This window comes from Sylvia atricapilla, chromosome 29, assembly GCF_009819655.1.
Source record: "Sylvia atricapilla isolate bSylAtr1 chromosome 29, bSylAtr1.pri, whole genome shotgun sequence".
Lineage (NCBI taxonomy): Eukaryota > Metazoa > Chordata > Aves > Passeriformes > Sylviidae > Sylvia > Sylvia atricapilla.
This window is the reverse complement of record NC_089168.1, coordinates 1,294,738-1,311,076: the sequence shown is the minus strand read 5'-3', so window position 1 is coordinate 1,311,076 and position 16,339 is coordinate 1,294,738. Positions and strand designations below refer to the sequence as shown.

The 16,339-nt window shown below is 48.8% G+C and overlaps 1 pseudogene; it reads left to right on the top strand.

Annotated features, from left to right (window-relative positions):
- Positions 1–2,849: 2,849 nt before the first annotated feature.
- LOC136372697 (keratin, type II cytoskeletal 1-like) lies at positions 2,850–16,119 on the top strand (annotated as a pseudogene).
- Positions 16,120–16,339: the final 220 nt, after the last annotated feature.

Sequence of the window (16,339 nt, the reverse complement as noted above, 5' to 3'; positions counted from 1 at the left end):
GAGATCTGGTGGTTATGGATCAGGCTCTGGCAGTGGCAGCTGCAGCCCCCACAGTGGGGGGATGAGCTCTGGAGGTGGGAGTGGTTCTGGCAGGAGAGGTTCCATCTCTGGAGGAGGAAGCTCAGGCAGTGGTGGATCCAGTCATGGCAGTGGTGCCTGCATTGGTGGTGGAGGAGAAGGAGGCTCAGGGTATGGAGGTGGCTCTGGCAGGAGAGGCTCCATCTCTGGAGGAGGAGGAAGCTCAGGTCATGGGGGATCCAGTTATGGCAGTGGTGGCTGCATTGGTGGAGGAGAAGGAGGCTCAGGGTATGGAGGGAGCTCAGGGTATGGAGGTGGTGGCTCTGGCAGGACAGGCTCCACCTCTGGAGGTGGTCACAGCTCTGGTGGGTACGGATCCGGCTCTGGCAGTGGTGGGAGCAGTTCTGGAGCAGGAATCAGCTCTGGATATGGAGGAAGCCCAGGTGGTGGAGGTTTGAGCTCTGGTGGGTGCATTGGTGGTGGAGAAGGGGGTTCAGGGTATGGAGGAGGGTCAGGCTACGGAGGAAGCTCTGGCAGGAGAGGGTCCATCTCTGGAGGTGGTCACAGCTCTGGTGGTTATGGCTCTGGCAGTGGCAGTTGCAGCCCCCACAGTGGGGGGATGAGCTCTGGAAGCTGGAGCGGCTCTGGCAGGAGAGGCTCCATCTCTGGAGGTGGTGAAAGCTCGGGTCATGGGGGATCCAGTTATGGCAGTGGTGGGTCCATCTGTGGAGGAGAAGGAGGCTCAGGGTATGGAGGGAGCTCAGGGTATGGAGGTGGTGGCTCTGGCAGGAGAGGGTCCATCTCTGGAGGTGGTCACAGCTCTGGTGGTTATGGCTCTGGCAGTGGCAGTTGCAGCCCCCACAGTGGGGGGATGAGCTCTGGAGGTGGGAGCAGTTCTGGCAGGAGAGGCTCCATCTCTGGAGGAGGAGGAAGCTCAGGTCATGGGGGATCCAGTTATGGCAGTGGTGGCTGCATTGGTGGAGGAGAAGGAGGCTCAGGGTATGGAGGTGGCTCTGGCAGGAGAGGCTCCATCTCTGGAGGAGGAGGAAGCTCAGGTCATGGGGGATCCAGTTATGGCAGTGGTGGCTGCATTGGTGGAGGAGAAGGAGGCTCAGGGTATGGAGGTGGCTCTGGCAGGAGAGGCTCCATCTCTGGAGGAGGAGGAAGCTCAGGTCATGGGGGATCCAGTTATGGCAGTGGTGGCTGCATTGGTGGAGGAGAAGGAGGCTCAGGGTATGGAGGGAGCTCAGGGTATGGAGGTGGTGGCTCTGGCAGGACAGGCTCCACCTCTGGAGGTGGTCACAGCTCTGGTGGGTACGGATCCGGCTCTGGCAGTGGTGGGAGCAGTTCTGGAGCAGGAATCAGCTCTGGATATGGAGGAAGCCCAGGTGGTGGAGGTTTGAGCTCTGGTGGGTGCATTGGTGGTGGAGAAGGGGGTTCAGGGTATGGAGGAGGGTCAGGCTACGGAGGAAGCTCTGGCAGGAGAGGGTCCATCTCTGGAGGTGGTCACAGCTCTGGTGGTTATGGCTCTGGCAGTGGCAGTTGCAGCCCCCACAGTGGGGGGATGAGCTCTGGAAGCTGGAGCGGCTCTGGCAGGAGAGGCTCCATCTCTGGAGGTGGTGAAAGCTCGGGTCATGGGGGATCCAGTTATGGCAGTGGTGGGTCCATCTGTGGAGGAGAAGGAGGCTCAGGGTATGGAGGGAGCTCAGGGTATGGAGGTGGTGGCTCTGGCAGGAGAGGGTCCATCTCTGGAGGTGGTCACAGCTCTGGTGGTTATGGCTCTGGCAGTGGCAGTTGCAGCCCCCACAGTGGGGGGATGAGCTCTGGAGGTGGGAGCAGTTCTGGCAGGAGAGGCTCCATCTCTGGAGGAGGAGGAAGCTCAGGTCATGGGGGATCCAGTTATGGCAGTGGTGGCTGCATTGGTGGAGGAGAAGGAGGCTCAGGGTATGGAGGGAGCTCAGGTTATGGAGGTGGTGGCTCTGGCAGGAGAGGGTCCATCTCTGGTGGTGGTCACAGCTCTGGTGGTTATGGCTCTGGCAGTGGCAGTTGCAGCCCCCACAGTGGGGGGATGAGCTCTGGAGGTGGGAGTGGTTCTGGCAGGAGAGGTTCCATCTCTGGAGGAGGAAGCTCAGGCAGTGGTGGATCCAGTCATGGCAGTGGTGCCTGCATTGGTGGTGGAGGAGAAGGAGGCTCAGGGTATGGAGGTGGCTCTGGCAGGAGAGGCTCCATCTCTGGAGGAGGAGGAAGCTCAGGTCATGGGGGATCCAGTTATGGCAGTGGTGGCTGCATTGGTGGAGGAGAAGGAGGCTCAGGGTATGGAGGTGGCTCTGGCAGGAGAGGCTCCATCTCTGGAGGAGGAGGAAGCTCAGGTCATGGGGGATCCAGTTATGGCAGTGGTGGCTGCATTGGTGGAGGAGAAGGAGGCTCAGGGTATGGAGGGAGCTCAGGGTATGGAGGTGGTGGCTCTGGCAGGACAGGCTCCACCTCTGGAGGTGGTCACAGCTCTGGTGGGTACGGATCCGGCTCTGGCAGTGGTGGGAGCAGTTCTGGAGCAGGAATCAGCTCTGGATATGGAGGAAGCCCAGGTGGTGGAGGTTTGAGCTCTGGTGGGTGCATTGGTGGTGGAGAAGGGGGTTCAGGGTATGGAGGAGGGTCAGGCTACGGAGGAAGCTCTGGCAGGAGAGGGTCCATCTCTGGAGGTGGTCACAGCTCTGGTGGTTATGGCTCTGGCAGTGGCAGTTGCAGCCCCCACAGTGGGGGGATGAGCTCTGGAAGCTGGAGCGGCTCTGGCAGGAGAGGCTCCATCTCTGGAGGTGGTGAAAGCTCGGGTCATGGGGGATCCAGTTATGGCAGTGGTGGGTCCATCTGTGGAGGAGAAGGAGGCTCAGGGTATGGAGGGAGCTCAGGGTATGGAGGTGGTGGCTCTGGCAGGAGAGGGTCCATCTCTGGTGGTGGTCACAGCTCTGGTGGTTATGGCTCTGGCAGTGGCAGTTGCAGCCCCCACAGTGGGGGGATGAGCTCTGGAAGCTGGAGCGGCTCTGGCAGGAGAGGCTCCATCTCTGGAGGAGGAGGAAGCTCAGGTCATGGGGGATCCAGTTATGGCAGTGGTGGCTGCATTGGTGGAGGAGAAGGAGGCTCAGGGTATGGAGGGAGCTCAGGGTATGGAGGAGGAAGTTCCAGCAGGAGAGGGTCCATTTCTGGAGGTGGAGCAGGAGGAAGCTCAGGCAGTGGGGGATTCAGTTATGGCACTGGTGGCTGCATTGGTGGGCGAGAATGTGGCTCAGGGTGTGGAGGTGGGTCAGCCTATGGTGGTGGCTCTGGATATGGGGGAGGCTCAGAGTATGTAGGAAACTCTGGATATGGGGGAGGTTCAGGCTATGGAGGAGAAATCTCAGGCAGGAGAGGCTCAGTCTCTGGAGGAGGAGGAAACTCCACCTCTGGAGTTTGGGGATCGAGCTCTGCTGGCATTTGCAGCCCTGGCAGTGTAGGGGAAGGAGTTTGGGATTATTCCAGAGTGGACAGTTGTTATGGAGGAGGCACCTGTGGAGATGGGACATCTACCTGCAGAGATGAGACTGAGGAATGCAGGTCAGGAGGAGGATGGTCTTCTCCAAGCCCAGGTTACTGCACTGCCTATGGAAGTGGCTCAGGTTCCTTTGGAGATGCTGCCCACAAGTAAAATTTGGATGCAGAATCTCACCAGTGGAACAGGATGAAGCCGTTTCATCATTGTCAAGGGCAATGGGACTTTCCTGCTGTCGCTTCTGGTCTGGATGGGCTGTGCATCATTCTGAGCTCTCCCTGCACAACCATCCCTGGACTCCACATCCCACTCCTCTGCTGGATGCTGATATTGTGAAGGTGTCCCTTCCCTGGGCTTTCTCAGGGGTTTTAATCTCAGCCTGTGTGGAACCTTTATCTTTGGCAACTAAAAGCTTGAAACCCTGTCTGGTGTGTTTGTTTTGATCTGGGGGAGAGCAGGACTCTGATGTCTCTGATGAGATGTTTGATAGAATTTTTCCATGTAAGTGAATTCATGGAAATCTGATCCAACCACAGGAAAAAGCTCCTGGAAAAAGTGAAAAAGTAGAAGAAGGTGGCTGGAAAAGAGTGACAAATGCAGATTGTCTGCTGTAAAAACGGGGTTTAGGGCCAAGCCCTTTAGGTCTGGTCTGACCAGTCAGCCAGGACACGTGGTTACACCTCGGATCCATCCTTCCCTCCAGGAGTAACTCAGGAGTAACCTGTGGGCACATAGTCTGTGTAGCTTTTGTTTGGCGCTGCAGCTGTAGATGAAGAAAGGAGCAGAAAGTCTGGGAATAACAAAGTCTCATCTTGCCTTTGGTTCAGTTTTCCCTCTGGAGTCCCAAATTAAGGTGAGAAGGGGTGTACCTGAGGAAACATTTCTTGGCCAACATCTGATTTGGGGGTTGTTCTGGGCAGGATTATGAGTTGGACTCAATGATTGTTGTGTGTCACTTCCAACTCAGGATATTCCATAATTCTATTATCTCATTCAGTGGTAATTTTTATCACAGGAAGCAAGATATTCCCTAAATTTTTTCCCAGAACCGCCCTAAAGTCCAGTCAAAAGTTCTAAGAAAGCACAGAGCAGCTGATTTTACCTCAAAAGTTTGTTCAAGAAGCTCAGTTTAATAATGTCACCTTGTTTAGCAAAACTCCACTGAGATAACTGGAGTGTCCCAATCCCATAGGGAATATTTCATGTCCTTTCCCCAGTTGGAGGGAAGGAGGAACCTCTCTTTTGGAAAGAATTCCAACAATGAAGATTCCTGGGAGGGGCAGGGGGTGACAGGGAGGGGCACAGATTTCTGGGGAATCCACTATGGAGCCCCTTTTGCAAAGGGCTGTAGAGACACAAAAACAACCACACAATGTCAATGGAATTATGGAATTATTTTCATTGGAAGTGATTTTTAATGGTAATTTTCCTTCATTGAGGGATCCAAGAGTTCTGGAGAGGGGTTTGGAAAGAAGTGATGGGACAAGGAGTGGGTTTGGGGTTGGAAGAGGGGAGGGTTAGGCAGGACACTGGGAAGAAGTTCATCCCTGTGAGGGTGGTGAGGCCCTGGAATGGATTTCTCAGAGGATTCCCCCAAGGATATCCTTGGATGTGTCCAGAGCCAAGCTTGGAGCAGCCTGGGATAGTGGAAGATGTCCCTGCCCATGGCAGTGGGTGGAACAGGATGAGCTTTAAGGTCTCTCCCATCCCAATGAATTTCATGATTCCATGATGAGCCACAAAGGGCTAAAACTCTCACAGTAAGGTCTGGAAGCACTTTAGAATCTCTTTATGGAGGGAGCTCCAGACGTTGTAGAGCAGTCAAAACTGGGTTTCACCTGGGCTCAGCTTCATGGCTCTCAGGAGACTTCAGGATCCAGGTGAAACCTCAGGATCCAAATGAAAACCACTCTGCATCATCACAATCCTTTTTTATCAGTGGGATTAGACTTTAATTCAGGCAAAACCTTGTTTTATATGATAAAAAGTAGAGTAATTCTGCACAGCCTGGAGGGTCACAGGGCTTTGATTTCACTGATCAATTAATTGTGCAGCCAGGGTGTTTCTAATCTCTAATCAAAAGGAATAACATTTCATAAATAATAAAAACATTGAATTATTAATAAAAGGATTAATAATACAAGTATATAATTAATATTAACAATCCGATTCATAATAAATTATTATATTAACAATAAAATGATTATTGCTAAAACACTATTAATAATAAAAATATATGATAAAAATTAAAATAATGTAATGTAATGAAATATAATAAAAGTATTTAATAGAAAAAATTGGACTAATACAATTATCTCATCAATAATTGAGTTGTCAGATTAATAATGGAAATATTAGATTATGGATTAAATATTTGATTAATATTAGACTAATAATACATTTATCAGATTAATAATTAGAATATTGGAGTACTAAAATATGTGCTTAGTAAGAAAACTGGATTTATGACAGAAAGATTTAATACTAAAAATATTTTATCAATAATAAAAATATGAGTGCTGTGGTCAGGCCTGAATGTTTTTTACTGATCCTTTTTTAGCATGAAAGGACAAAAAAGGAAGAAAATCAGTAAGAAATGAGCAATTCTGGAGGCTGTTCCAGCATCCCATTAATTCCTTTCCCTTGGAGGGAATGAGTCACCTGCTGGGGATCAGACACAGCATCTGCTCCAGGTGATGCCAGACTTTTGAAGTTCCAAGGGAACCAGATTGCTGCAGCTGGGAACCCCCGAGGGGGTTCAGTGCTGTTTACACACTTGGTGGATCCCAGGTACCACAGGGGAGGCTTGAAAGGGAATATCCGAGCCTCTTCTGCTCATCAGCAGAGCCATCAAGGGCTGCCTGGCCTCTGGAGACACTCATTCCAGCACTTCCTTCCATATCCAATTATCCCTCTTGGGGTAGGAGGAGAAAATCTCATCTGTTATTTGAGTTGTCTAAAAAACCATATTTTTTAATATTTATAGTGGTTCCTTTCCTCCAGCAGCTTTTGATCTGGCTCCTGCTGGTTCTGCAAGGAGAGAATCTGGCCCAGTTTAGGACTTTGGACCACATGGATTTAAGACCAATACTGAGATCCAGGTCTTTGGAACACATGAATTTAAGAACAAGACCAAATTTAAGTTCAAGATCAGGTTTTAGGTCCTGGGACCACAAAAATTTAAGACCAACACCAACATTCAGATCTTCGGACAACAAAAGTTTGAAATTTAGGTCAATTTTAAAGTGTTTGGACCACAAAAATGAAAGAACATGGCTAAATTCCAGGGGTTTGAACCACAGAGATCCAAGACCAAGCACAAATTCCAGGTTTTCAGACCACACAAATTTAAGACCAACACCAAGATTCAGGTCTTTGGACCACAAAAATTTAAGACGAAGACTGAGATATAGTTCTTTGAACCATTCAGATTTGAGCTGGGGTAGTCAAGCGGAGTATTTTCTTTCCAGTGCCAAAGCGCATTGAAAAATGTGTGGAAAGCATTGAAAAAAGATGCAATGGTAATGTTTCCACGGCCATGTCCACTGCTGGCTCCTCACTGGCTCATCCCTAAGTTCAAAGAACAACAGAATCATTGAATATCCTGAGCTGTGTGGGACCCACAAGGATCATCTAAGTGCAGCCTCTGATCTCAATTTGAGATCATCCACAAATTTTTTGATGGAAAATGTCACGAAATTGACTCCATAAGGCTGCAGACATTTCGAGTTTTGGTGTTTAGGGGCTGAGCTGAAGCCATGAGAAGAAGAGGACCAAAAGCGAGGGCTGTTGGATGATGTCTTGGGGTGTGTTTTCCATCAGCACTGGGCTGTGAATGCCAAGAGAAGGAGTTTGCTGACACCCTGTGCCCAGGCAGAGCAGGAGCCTCTGGGAGTGCTGGTGGATGAGCAGGATCTCGGGAATGGGGGGAGGAGCTGGCAGAAGGTCAGTTCTCTGTGGAGCTGGTGTTGACTCTGTCTCATTGCTGGGTTTATGCCAGAGGTTCACACGTGTTTTACAGAACATCCCAGGCTGAATCAGCCTTGGAGCATGAGTCCATGGGCAGCATCAGCTTCCTTGGATTGAGCATCTCATTGTCCAAGTGCTGTCCTAAATATTATCTCCCACTGCTGTAACAACCTCTTGCTTGTGGCATCCTGACAGGCTCCTGAGTGTTTCCAGATGTGAACTGGCTCATCCCACAGAACTGCAGAACTATGGAGTATCTTGAACTGGAAGGGACTCACAAGGATCTTCGAGTCCAACTCCTGGCCCTGCACAGATACCCCAAAAATCCCACTAATCACAAAATCCTGACTCCTGAGAGCATTTTCAGAATGCTTCTGAAGCCCTGGTAGCCTCTGGGCCATGACCATTCCCTGGAGAGCCTGTTCAGTGTCCGACCACCCTATGGTGAAGAACCTTTTCCTGATATTCAACCTAAACCTCTCCTGACACAAGCTTCAGCCATTCCCTGGCTTCTGTCCCTGGTCTCCAGAGCAGAGATTGGAGCTGCCCCTGAGGACAAAGCTGCAGCCCCCAATGAGTTTCCCTTCAGATTCCTCCAGCTGGACAAACCAACCCTCACCTGCTCCTTGTGTCCCCTCCAGACCCTCCCCATCATCACAGCCCTCACATGCTCCTGGCATCCCCAGGAACCCAAACACGGGCCCAAGTGCACTAGATACCACCATCTAGTTGGAGGAAAAGGTTGTGCTGTGCTAGTGTGGAGCTGGTCTTTGCCCCAGTTCTCCCAGTCTGACCAGTCGAGTTTTTACATCTCTGCTGTGCAGATGTGACCAGAACAAGATGTTCCCTCCTGATTTACTTTGTCAAAAAGCCGTGAAACTAGTCATGGCTGTATTGTAGCAGCATGAAAATTGTGGGGCTCATTGCTAGGCCTCTTTCCAAAATTCCTGGTGATTAGAAGAGCATTAGTGAGCTGTGATTACCCTGGTACACAGGCCACATCCAACCCTCCTGTCCTGCGAGGGAACTGCAGAAAGGTGACTGCTCTGACACAGATACATTGAGTTACACCAGCTGCGTGGGAGAAGTGGAGACCTGGTGTGCTTCAAATTTGGAGATCCTCTGCTGTCAAATGAAGAATAAATATTTTGTCTCCTACAGCAATTTGTGTGGGATGGGGTGGAATTGGGAGAGGGAGGCAGAGCTGATGCTGTGGCCCTGTAAGCTACTGCCCAAAGGTGGCATCAGGTGGCCTCAGGTATGTTTTGGGGACTCGGGGTTGTCAGGGGTGAACAGGGTTGGGAGCAGAAGGGACGATGAACCTTTTGTGATATCCAGGGCTGTGAAAACACAAATTCAGAAGTTTGGTTTAGAGAAGTGGAGGAAAACTCAAGGAAATCATCCACGACCTTTTGCAATTTGTTCTGGGAGGAAGACCTGGACCCAGCCATGACTCTCTTTGCTCTGGCCACAGGAAAAGAATAAAGACTCTATGTGAATTCTTTCTTTGCTTGAAAAGCTCCACATTTTCAAGGCAAATGCTGCGAGAACCTTGTTCAGGGCCCTTGGGGTACATCAGGAGTACCAGGAGGGGGATTCAGCAGAACCCAAGGAGAGACAAACTGGAGGCACAAAATGAAGCTGAGTCAGAGCAGCTCCAGGCAAAGTGTCCTCCCCTGGGCTCCAATCCTGCTCTTCCAGCTGGGAATGCATTGGACGCTGCCTCTGTTTAAATGAAACATCCAGACCTCAATTGCTGCCCTGTGTGGGTGTAATTGATAGCGCTGTCAAGAACCCCTAATTAAGCTGCTTGTCTTTCCAGCTGCCTCATCCTATCAATTATCTCCCTCGCTGGGCCGAGGGCAAAGTGTTCCAGAGCAGAACATTTGCAAATAATGAGGTACAAGGAAACCTTCAGCATCAGCTGCTCTTGGAAACAGAATTTCAGCAAGGTTCCTGGTAACTAGATTTGTTTTTCATCAGCTTTCTTGTGAAAGGTGGTGAAAACCCTTTTGATGAGCCCAAGAACTAAAAAAAAAAAAAAAAAAGAAAAAAAAAAAAAAAATCCCTGAAAAACCAAGGAGAGAATTGAGCAGGAGAAATATCCCATTTCTTGGTGATTTGAAATACTTAAATGTTTAATGGCCACAAAAACGCTGGCTGAGGTTTGAGCCTATGGAAAAATTTCAGGATTAATCTGGTGGAGTAGCAGAGGAAAATTATTTCTTCTGAGTGATCTGAAATGAAACCTTCACTATTTTTTGTTTTGAAAGAGACTTTGGCAGGAAGCCAAGAGAAGAGAGATGAAATCTTGGCTCCAGCTCTCCAGCTCTCAGCAACTCTGGGAAACTTCTCAGCCTTTTCTTCTCCATCTGTCAAGACACTCCAATAAATCCCTTTTTATTTGCCTTGAGCTATCCTGAGGATTTTATTTACAGATTTCCATATAAAGGATAGTGTCAAGGAGTAGATGGATTAACAAGGAATTTTGCAGGACACAGGTTGCTGGTTCCTTTATGCTCTGCCCACCACAGCCAACTTACCATTGCTCTCAATTAAATTATTAACCAGTGTCCAACTAACAGCCTTGGGACAGAGCCTCCTAGTTTCAAAGGTCTTTATTATCTTCTCCATGTGAGGTTTTTTCCCAAGGTGTTCTACACAATCAAAGCCAAAGGCTTAACAAGAATCACAGAATCACAGATTGTGTTGAAAGGGAACTTAAACTTGTCCAGCTCCACCTCTGCCATGGGCAGGGACATCTTTCACTTCCAGGGTGCTCCAAGCCCCATACAACCTGGCCTCGCACACTTCCAGGATGGGGCAGCCACAGCTGCTCTGGGAAGCATTCCAGGGCCCCATCACTCTCTCTGGGAAGAATTCTTGCCCAATATCCCATCTATCCCTGCCCTCTGGCAGTGTGAAGCCATCCCCCCTTTTCCTGTCCCTCCATCCCTTGTCCCAAGTCACTCTCCAGCTCTCTTGGAGCCCCTTTAGGCACTGCAAGGAGCTCCCTTTAGGACTGGAAGGGAAAGGTCTCCCTGGAGCCTTCTCTTCTCCAGGTTAACACCCTCAGCTCTCCTATCCTGCCTCATGGCAGAGGAAACTGTCCTTGGAAGAAAGAAACAGTCACCAGGTCATTTCCTAAGCTGTATTTACTGTAAGGAAGGAGGACAAACAAACCCAATAAAAGAATCTGAGCTGACTGCATGATTTACACTTAGAGAAATTCCATTGAATTTCACAAATGTTCACTTGTATTGCAATATTTAAACCTCTCAATTTCTATCAGGTACGGCAAACCCCAGGAAAAACCCAAATTATTCCTTTTCATCAACCAAGCCCCACTCCTGAGATGTGTATAAAGGAGGGGCACAAAGGTGTTGCAGTAGAGGGGTCCTTCTGGTTTGTTTCCTCTCCTCCATCGTGTCTTCCAGCATGAGCCAACAGCTGGGTGAGCTTCCCATGGGAGAAGATTCTTCTCACCATGCTCTGCTCCCAGTGGGTTGACACTCGGCTGAAGCAATACTTGCCCCTCTTGGCATTGTTTGGGAGAGGCTGTGGAGCCTGGAGCCATGGCCAGAGACTCCAAAACACAAAGGGATGGAAATGGATTTGTTCCAGGCTCTGGGGAGGTCAGGGGTGTTGGGGCACCAGTGGGTTGGTCAACAAATGTGGAGGTGCTCCCCTGGTAAAGGTCAACAGGGACCTCCTGTAGCCCTGGATATGAAAGTCAACCCTGAAATCCATCCCCTGGGTCTGAAAGCAGGAGAGGGAGCAGCTGAAGAGCCTCCACAGCCAATTTGCCTCTTTGACTGACAAGGTGAGAGTAAACTTTGCTGTTATAAACTTTGGTTTCTCTTCTTCTCCACTGCAGTTCACGAGCCTTGAGTTGGTTTTGGTTTGTGTGACACAATGCCATGAGCACAGGTCAAGCCCGTTATGTTTTTTTAAACTGATTTATGCTCTTAAATACTTTGATGATCTGCATCTGGTTTTATTATTAATAGTGGGAGGGATCTGTTCCTCAAAGTGCCCAGCAGGGATTTGGCACTGTTGGCTTCTTTCTGCAGCCAGACTTTTTTCCATGGTCTCGTATCCATGAATGAAGGTTTCCACTTTCAGCCCATTGATGCAGATTTATTTAAACATTTTGTGTTTCTGTAGCTGCCACAAAGGCTGTCCTGTCCAGGGCTTCCTTGGAGAATGGATGAGCAGCAAGCTCACTTTGCTGTAGGATTCATGGAATCATGGAATTACAGAATGCGTTAAGTTGGAAGGGACCCACCACGATCATCAAGCCCAACTCCTGGCCCCATGCAGGACACCCCAACAATCCCACCATGTATTGGTTAGGTTGGGATGGACCCCAAGGTTCATCCAGTTCTAACCCCTTTCCATGGGCAGGTACACCTCCCGCTTGATTCTAGGCTTAGGAAGGTCACATTGCCCCCCTTTTTTCCTCTCATCTGGTTCAACTAGCCCGGGGACTGCTGACCCAGAAGAGCAGATTCCTTGTGTCCCTTACACTCCTGTGGTCCCAGGAGTCATTCCAACACACACCTGAACAGGTGGCCTTGCTCTCTGAGTGCAGGTGCAGCTTCTGGGGCAGCACAACAGGGCGTTGGCAGCCTAATGAGATGTCCTGTGGAAGCAGGTGCTGCCAGCCCAGAGGGACATCAGGAATGTCCTGGGCAGCTTTGCCTGTGGCTGGTGGCAGTGGCTGGACTCACTGCAGTGGGAACAGGACCAGGTGGAGCCCGAGCTGAACAACTCTGAGAAGTTCGTGCAGGAGTTCAGGTGCCAGTGAGTGAGGGGAAGCTACCCTCAGGGCAGGAGCTCCAACAGCTGCACAGATGGGACTCCTGGCTTGGGCCATATCAATGAACTTCCAAAAAACATCCAAATAACAAAGGCTGTGATTCAAAGGGCTAAGACTCAAGGAGCTGAGATGACATATAAAACAGTGATGTATAAAAATCTGGGATCCAAAAGGCTGAGATCCAAAAAGTGAGACACAAAAAGATGAGATCCAAAAGGTTGAGATCAAAAGGTTAAGATCCAAAACGATGAGATCCAAAACACTCTGTTCCCTAAATATCCACTCAAGCAAGGTCTCCAGTCTTGGAACGACCCCTTCACTGGTCTCCTCTTTTCCCCACCAGATACGAGCAGGAAGTCAACAGATGCACCACTGCTGAGAGCAACTTAATGTTGCTGAAGAGGGAAAGGAATTGGGATGAAGGGAAGGTTTGGGTGTAGTGATCCAAGGGGTTTCCTCTGATCTACTCCCTGCAAGACAAGAGGCAGATTTAGAGAATCTCAGAAGTCCTTGAACAGGTGTGGGGTGTGGAAAAACACACCAAGAGAACATTTCGTTCTAAACTGGAGGTTTTCTGCTCCTTATGCTTGAATTATGATGGTTTTTCATCAAGAACTCTTCAATACTGGATATATTCTTGGGAATCCCTTAGCTTTTGCTGGTCAGAAGATAACTGAGCTTCTCAAACAAAATTTCTTACTCCAAAAATATAATGGAATTGCCATAGATTGTTGTGTAGGCAAAATTTTGACTCCTACATGTCTGGAAACTCTTTTAGGACATGAGTATGTCCATCTGACCAAGGCAGAGCTGGAAGCAAAGGTGGAAACCCTAATGCAGGAGAGGCAGTTCCTGAAATGTATTTCTGCTTAGGTAGGGATGCTCCTTCCCAACTGTTCTTCATGGCAGTTCTTCTTCCCATCTGCTTGTTTTCTATATGAATTTGGTGAATTTGGGCCAGATTAACCAGTCAAGGTTTTTTTTTTGTTTGTTTGTTTTTTTTTTTTTTTTTTTTTTTTTTTTTTTTTTTTTTTTTTTTTGGGGAATCCTAGATCAGGAAGATTTTGAGATCTCAAAAAAAAAAAAAAGAAAAAAAAAAAAAACAACACCAAAAAAACAAAAAACCAAACCCAGTTTCAACTCCTGGGCTGTCACTCAGGTCAGATTCTCCATGGTGGTGTTACTTCCACTGGGATGTGAGATGAGAAATCCAGGGACAGGGATGCACTGGTGACTTGTGGCTGCTTCTGGGAAAAGTCTGAGCTGGAAAGAAGTCCCTGTGATGCCTCTGTCATTGTGAAAATGGATAACAGCTGAGCCCTCGACATGGAGGGCATCTTCAGAGGCATGGAGCATCCATGTGAGGGTATGGCTTGGAAAAGCAAATCCCAGTTGGAAGCATTGTGCTGAGCCAGGGTAAGTCTGGTGACAGCTTCTTAAGCCTCTCACTGTCAGAAACAACAGTGCAAAAGTGGCGGGATTTGGTTCCTGTATTCAATAAGTGATTTTGGACCTAATTTTCCATTCTGATAAATTCTGTGATTCTCAAAGCCAGGAGAACACCCCTGGAACAGAGGTGGCAGGATATGCTGGGAATGGGGAGTTGCAGGTGCGTTGACCAGTGGAGGGAAGTTCCATTTTCTGCTGGCAGTCTCACAAATCCACAAATCTTTTTTTCTAAACTGAGTTTAATTCACTCTGGAAAAAGGCTCAAGGCTTTTATGTAAACCACAAGTATCAACTCCCAGCTCTCTCCTTCCTCACTAGCAGTTCCAAGAGCTTGAGAAAGAAAAGTGCAGGCACTTCAAGAAGCTGAAGTCCCACCAAGAGATGAAAGAGCTGAGTTTTGTGATCCAGAGGAGGCAACGTGACCTGGAAAACATGAAGGAATAGGTGGGATGGATAGGATTTACTGTCTGGATCCTACGTGTCACATCCCAAGTTGTGTTTTCTATACCTTTGTGGCACCTATAAAAAAATGGGGACAATTTTTTTAGCAGGGTCTGTAGCAATAGGACAAGGTGTGATAGTTTTAAACTGGAGGAGGGTGGATTTAGATTAGATTTGAGGAAGAAGTTCTTCCGTGTGAGGGTGATGAGGCCCTGGAATGGATTTCCCACCGCAGCTGTGGTTGCCCCACCCCTGGAAGTGTCCAAGGCCAGGTTGGATGGTGCTTGGAGCACCCTGGGACAGTGAGAGGTGTCCCTGCCCGTGGCAGGGGTGGTACTGGATGAGTTTACTGCCATTTCCCACCCAAACCATCCCATGATCCCACAATTTCTTTCATCTTTATCAAAGAGAGTTGCCTCACACTGGCTCCATTGGTCTAGGGAAGCTCTTCCCAGAGCTGACCAGGGAAGGATTATCTCCCAGCCTATTTTCTGTTGGATCCTTTTGATTATTGCAAAGAACTAATTGCACCAAATTAGATCATGGGATTAGCTACAGCTCTCAGAAAATTGCTGAAATTGCTTCAGCAGGAATTCTGGCTTCTGACATGGGTTTAAAGCATCCAATGAATGGGTAGAATTATGACTCACCAGCAATTCAGCACCCATAGAAATTGGTATAATTTCCAGACCATCTAATTCATTATATAGTTTTTAACGGGAAGCAATGGGAAACCTTAATTATTAGTTCCAGTTAGGGCAGAGTATTGGTATCCTCCAAACAAAACTCAAACCCAGTCTGGCAGTTCAGAGACATGTTCAGACTTCCTGGGGTATTTTATAATTGATTAATGATTTTGGAAACGTTTCACTTTCCTAAAAAAGCCTCGATACCCCCCAGTTTAGGATTCTCAAAATAGGCAGGATTTTCTCTTTTAGAGGAGGGAATGATGAGAAAGAAAACAAGAAAAGTCAGGATGTCTCATGTTTCCCCAGAAGGTGTTGTCTTTGCAAACATCACCTGGTGACAGTGAGCAGCGCAGGGGTCGTGCTCTCAGAGATGCCTGGGGGAGGCACAATGAGCTGCAAGATGAGCTCCAGAAGGCCAAGGATGAGCTGGCATGGATGCTGCAGGATTTTCAGGAGCTGTGAAATGGCAAGATGGCCCTGGATATTGAGAGTACAACCTACAAGACTCTGCTGGAAGCTGACGAGAGCAGGTGGGTTCCACCACAGCTGTGTGCAGGCAGTGCTCCTCCAGAGCCCCAGGAAGGTGGAAAGTGCTAGAAATGCTTGTTCCATCATGGATAGCCCTGTGACCTCCTTCTCCTCCAGGATGTACCTTGGGAGCCCTGTTGGAGTATGTAATATAAAGGTTTTCAATTTTCCTTACAGTATTGAACCTATTAAATTAAATCTCACTGTGGCTTGGAGGGGGAGGAGAAGAAGGAAGAAGAGGAGAAGGGAGGCTGTGTCCTCCCCATGAGTGACTCTCGTTATGTTTTCCCACAACAGTGATTTCCATGGGCTCTGGGACTGACCTGAGGTGTGGGTCTGGACAGCCCAGAAGATTCACATCCTCCTGCAGTGCTGCATCCCAACCCTACAATTTTTTTGCCTCTCACAGAGGATTCATCTCCAGAAGCGTGGCTGGCTCCATAGTGAGGAAATTTATCCCTGGTGCTCCTGGCTGCATCCCCATGAGAGAGGAATTTAGGGCTAGAGCTGATGGCTCAGCCTTTTCAGACACTGGGGCACTTGGGAGGTGTGGGAAGAGCTGCAGGTCTGCCAAGAGCATGGGAATCTCCACTCAGCCACGAGGGATGTGTGGGCCAGGGGTGAGGATTTCAACTGGACCTCTTTGTCCCAGGAAGAGCCAGATCAGACCTTCACTGTGAGGGTGGTGACAAGCAGGACTTAGGGGATAAAGTAGAAAAATGAAAGTCCTGCTCCACTTTTAGTGCTAAAAATAACCTCAACTCCACCTCAACATGAGGGAGAGGACTGGGTGTGGGAACACTGGAGCACCAGGAAACCACATCAGAGAAGCTTCACCGCTGGGATCAAATCAAAAAGGGACACTTGGAACATTAAAAAACCCCAAATCCTTTCGACTTC